This window comes from Amblyomma maculatum, chromosome 4 (genome assembly GCF_055883805.1).
Source record: "Amblyomma maculatum isolate TAMU_Amacu chromosome 4, ASM5588380v1, whole genome shotgun sequence".
NCBI classification, from domain to species: domain Eukaryota; kingdom Metazoa; phylum Arthropoda; class Arachnida; order Ixodida; family Ixodidae; genus Amblyomma; species Amblyomma maculatum.
In genome coordinates this window covers 36357239-36362980 of record NC_139347.1, presented here as the reverse complement: position 1 = coordinate 36362980, position 5742 = coordinate 36357239, and the positions used below count along the sequence as shown (strand labels likewise).

The following is a 5742-nucleotide window of genomic DNA, read 5'->3' as shown; positions in this document are numbered from 1 at the left end:
TCCCGTAGACGAACGTGTCTTTTATCTTTACCCATGTTTAACCGGAAAGAACTAAGCACTCAGCTTACATATATAGTCTTTATGAATGAGGAAAGAAACAATTTACGTATTCTTGTGGCGGGCCTCTTTGTACGGCTCTTTTAAGAGGGGCTTCAAGGGCTTTAATAGACGCTTCGGAGCAGCAGTAAGATCATCTTTGTATGGGGGAGCCATGTGTGACCAATGGTGAAAAAGATCACAAGACACTTTACTACATCGCATTTGCATGAGCTCTGATTGGAGCCCTATGTGTATATAAAAGACAGGCCTGGCGTCATCTCTGCTACTTTCCACGTGTAATGCGTGCGAGGATGTAGAGCATGTGCTATCCAGTGTACAAAGCAGAAAGATGTGTACTGTTCGCTTTTCTCAAGAAGTTAGCAGTTCCTGACAATTAACTTCCACGACATTTGATATACCCACGGGGAAACCAATTATGTAGAAAGCATGCAGCTTCAAGCCTTGGTTTAAAGTTCCCCCATGACTCGTACCTTGACTGCAGATGATAACAGTATGAATTGACTGCGGACTATTATTGATGGTTTTGTGTAAATAGATGTAGTTCATTCATGTTTCTGGTATGTGCCTGTTTTGCGGATCTTTTTTAACATTTGTCACAACGGTGGAGCAATTGCCGGCAGAACCGCAAGGCTAATCTCACTTGTATCTTGCGACATATAGGCAACCGCAGCAGCGATGCCTAGCCGCGCGATAATGTCGCGTGTCTGTGTTGAAAAAGTAATAGTTCTGTTCTGGCCGCTTCTCAGCGCTTTTCGCCTCCTTCTGCCGTCTAAGTGGAACCAGTAAAAGCTATAAGGGTCACCTGCGGAAAATCCGTAATCTCAAAAATACTGAGGCAATTAAATGCCAAACGAAGATAAACAAGTTCAATCAAGATAAAAGAAGAGGCTAAGGCAAACAAAGCTAAAAGAGAAATGAGCGTTCCAGCGCACGTAATTTCCCTTTATTAAGCTAGGTAAGTTGAAAAACATAATTTAATGCGGTAGCGGTAAAAGCCTCGTGGCCGAGAAAACCTGTCGTCGGCTCTTTGAGCGTAAAAACATAAGCGTGGCGCTCTTAGGCAGCAGCTGGCAACTGATTTGTCCGAGCGATGACTCTTCGAGAGTTTTTGCGACATAACAAGACCACATGAGATAAGTAAGTTGGGAATAGCTGCCAACTTGGGTGGCTCATTTGGGGTGGGAAGTTGAAATAAGAATCAATCTTCCGGTGCTCTTGAATTCCGAGCAAGGCACGCTACACTTAGGCCACGCAGGTACGTTCGGATGGTTTAGCTAAAGAGGGCTTTATATATTGCCTGGTACAGTGCCGTACATGTCGCGTATTTACTTTCTCGTCCTTGTCTAGCTTCCGCTGTTCCGCCTTCTCGGTTGCTCTCCTACGCTATCGCTTCATACCCTTAAAGCAAAAAAAAAAAAAATCAAAAGTGTTCCCCATAATCTTCCTTTTTACCGGACCTGTGCAGCTCACATGATAACAGAGAACCGAATAATAACGCGATGCCAAGCTATCTGCGGCTGTTACCTGCGCCTGTCCGTTCTGCATTGCTCCTCTTCCCATTCACGCGAAAACTTCTGTTGACATATTCTTGCGCATTGCGTCCATCGCTGGTAATCACGAGGTGTGAGAAAGTCCCTGGTATGCTATCAGCAGATATAGAGGTATAGTCCAGACAAGCATGGCACCAAGCGACGGAGAACTGGAGGCTCTTTAGCGACGTGAAACTCAGCATTGATGAGGCAAGTTTCATACAGTCGATAGAATACTTCATTCTTTTTACAAAGCGGTAGATTGCTGGGAGGGTTGAACTCAATTATTAGTGTATCCCGCCAGGGTGGTGCAGTGGTTAGGGTGCTCGACTACAGTGCCCAAGGACGCGGGATCGAATCCCGGCCTCGGCGGCCGCTTTTCGATGGTGGCGAAAAGCTAGGCGCCCGTGCGCTGTGCGATGCCAACGCACGTTAAAGAACCCCAGGTGGTCGAAATTTCCGGAGTCCTCCACTACGGCGTCTCTAATAGCCGGAGTCGCTTTGGGACGTTAAACCCCAAAACCAAACTAAAATCAATTAATAGTGTAATGTTTGCCGCAAGAAATTGTTCTTGCCCAAAGAACGTTGACTAAAATGTGATCTTGCGCTCTTGCCCAGATCAGTGAACTTGATGTACTGGCGTTCATACATTTGTAGTGTTCTATTAAACCGCCACCTAACCACTATAAGTGCGACCTACGGCTGCTCCTTCCTCTGCTCGAGAAAGTTTTGATGCTGCAGAAAGAACTCGTCAGAACTGATGCTTGGGCGAGTTGGTGTGCCATATTTAAGAAGAAGAGCGCGACTTAGACAAGGACGGAAGGACGACACACACGGACAGGTCCTGTCCATGATTGTCTTCCTTCCGCCCTTGCATACGTCGCGATGTTCTTCTATACGTAAAAAGAACGCCCGACTAGTACCTAATCAGGTGCCACTTATACGATTCGTGCTGCTAAAGGGATTCCCGACCATCAGTGCCTGTGTGACTACAGGTTATTGACGTTATATGTGCGCCATGTTTCTGTTAAATCATATTGTAACAGCAACAGGTACATTAATAATAATGGAATCATTAATGATTATCTGCGTCACACCCAGCATGCGCGCTAGTCGAAGCCCGCGACTGTTCTAAAACGGATGTTGCGAGACTTCGAAATAACGCACGGTCTTATTACTTTTTTTTTTTTTTTTTTTCAGTTCCGCAGTTCGCGACTGTCAGGAAGCTTGAGGACCGGTTCTGTCACTTCCAAATCCTCGCAGCCTTTCGGGAGGAGACCGAGAAAGACGCCATTTCGAGCTGTCGCTTTGTGAATCGTGTAGTGGCAACGTACAGACATGCGGAGTAGAGTAAGAGAGCTGTTCGCCGTAACAGCCAAAAGGAGGAACCACATATACGTAGGCAAAGGAAACAATGACACAGAAACGATCGACGGCACTGGGCGCGGCACTGGGCGAGGCCGACGCCGATCTGGGCTAGGGCCGGCGGCGACGATACGAAGAGGCACCATTGGGCGTGTGGCAGGTCCTTTCCAATTCCCCCTCTCCGTAGGCCTCTCTCACGCTTACGTGTCCCTGGTGTCTTGCGCAAGCATCAGAGGATACGCACGCGGAGGTCACGGTCAAAGCTAAAAAAGAAAACGGCTGAAGGAGAGGGGAGTGGAGAGGGAACGAACCGGGCCATCCGTAACGGTTCCGCCTTCCAAAACTCCGCTGGTGCCGTTGCGTTGGAACGCTGCTGACCCCCCGCCGCCCTTAAACCGCCCGCTACCGACCCTGCTCCAGTGCTCTCCTGGCCGTCTGTGCACCGCCACAATGTCAGCGAGGCTGCTTTTTCGCGTTCTCCTCTGAAAACCCCCGCAGTGGAGGGACTGCTACTCGCCGACACCACGACACAAGCAGCCTGGTCCCTGCCACCTCAACTGGAGGCCACGACGCTGAAGCAGCACTCCTGGCTCCAGGCGAAAAAATCGTCGCTTCGATCGACACAATGACGGCAGTCCTGTGAGAGCATTTTTCCCTCCCGCTTTCTTCATTCGACTGCCTCTTTAGCGGGCGGGCGGCGACCGCATCTGAGAGGAGGAGGAAGACGCACGCACGACGCGGGCGCCGTATTTGTCCTTGGGCGAATACGATATTTTCCTGTTGGTTAGCATACTGTTCCATCCGAAGAGCAGCTCTCGGCCAAAAGCGGCTGTCTGATTGGTCGTGGCGGATGCTGCGCTGCCGGCGGGTGCGGAGTTTTTAAACGTGATCTGTGATCTTTACCGGCACAGCTGAGCTTGAGCTCAGTGCGCGAGGAAGTCGTTAGCTCTTGTCACTTGTGCTCCTTCAAATCGTACTTTTTGACGGCTGTGTTTTCAAACAGCTTCGACGATGAGCAACGCTACGGACCCGCCTCATGCGGACTTCTTGTCCGTTTACCTTCATCTGCCCCAGGATCCGCGAACCAAGGACTGGGTGATGGTGAAGTACCCCTCCATGGTGCTTTGGACTGTTGCCGCGTACCTTTACTTCGTCAAGATATGGGGTCCGCGATACATGAAAGGCCGCGAGCCGTACAACCTTCGCAGTGCCATTCTTCTCTACAACGCATTCATGGTCATCACAAGCGCGGTGTTTTTCGTCAACATTCTTCGGCTCACTTATGTCGGGGGCGGCTACAGTGTCTTCTGCCAGGGACTTGACTTCTCCACGTCACCTAACGCGATCGCGTTGCTCAATGTTTACTGGTGGCTGCGACTGTTGCGGATAGGGGATCTTCTGGACACAATATTTTTCGTGCTGCGCAAGAAGTTCAACCAGGTGTCGACGCTTCATGTTGTCCATCACGCGTTGGTTGTCGTGGACTGCTGGTTTTGGCACCGAATCGGCACTGATGGCCACATCTCTTTCATCATAGCCATCAACACATTCGTGCACGTGGTCATGTACTCCTACTATTTCCTCGCGTCCATCGGACCGAAAGCGCAGAAGTACCTGTGGTGGAAGCGCTACCTCACCCAGATGCAGATCACACAATTCATTGTGGCCATGGTGCACGGGCTTATACCCCTCTTCTACGACTGCGGATACCCGAAACTGTACGTGTACTTCGCTATGCCTCAAGGAGTACTGTTCTTGTACTTATTCTTTGATTTTTACTTCAATGTCTATAAGCGCAACTCAAAGAAGGGCTTTCAGATGGTATGCAACATGCAAGGCAGCTTAGATTTATCAGAGCCCAGTTCAACTAAGGATGAATAACTATTGGTGTTGCACGGCGGTTATCTGGCCAATCAAAAAATAAAAAAGCAAACCGGGGCGCAAGGTCAATGTGGGCAAAGGCAGGGAACCGATTCCTCGACCTTTTAATTGGTATTTTTCCTTTTTTGTGAATTCATATGTTTAGGTGCAGTAATTTATAGTGGAGACAGTGCGCAGCAAAGTGCTCTTGTTTTCACTTAGGTAAACAATGGTCGGATGTGACAAAAGAGGGGAACAGTACATTGCATTGAAATGAACTTGTGACTGTAAGAACTCCGCGCTGACTGACTGTCATTGTCAATTGAAAGCGCCAGGAGTTACACTGTCTTCATCTTTATGTTGCCTGAAGCTGTTTTTAATGCAGTGTGTCATAATGTTTTACGTAGTGTGTCATATTGTTTTATAGGCCTTCATTTTGTAGCATCTCGTCTTTGTATACGCTCCTTAGTGTGTCAGAGTCGCTGAAGTGTGATGGCGCATTTGTGCCAAGTGTGTGTTTACCTGTACAAAAAACAAAACAATGAATAAACAAGTATGCAGTGAACAGTACTCTGTGAAATGAATTGACCCAAGAACCCATTTCCTTCAGCTTCCATTCTTGCTAGGCCGGTAGCGTAGTTCAGGCACCAACGTTCCTCGACCGTCTAACCTAGTTTCATCTTTCCTTTGCCGGCGGGCGTGTGCATCCATGCGAAGCCGTGCTCTCGCGTATTTTTCACAGTCGATGTTGAACATGAAGGCACGGGGAAGAAAAACCCGTCCTGAGCAGAACGAAGCACTGAATCACACTCTTCTAAGGAATTTGGAGAGACTTGGTTTTTTTTGTGCTTCCCATCTGATGAAGGAAGCTGCCGACTGAAGGTAGGGATCCCTACCTTGTAATCTTGAAGATATACGCTATCTGGCT

At 48.6% G+C, this 5742-nt stretch overlaps 1 pseudogene; it reads left to right on the top strand.

The window, feature by feature from the left end:
* Positions 1-3769: 3769 nt before the first annotated feature.
* LOC146190705 (very long chain fatty acid elongase AAEL008004 pseudogene) lies at positions 3770-5371 on the top strand (annotated as a pseudogene).
* Positions 5372-5742: the final 371 nt, after the last annotated feature.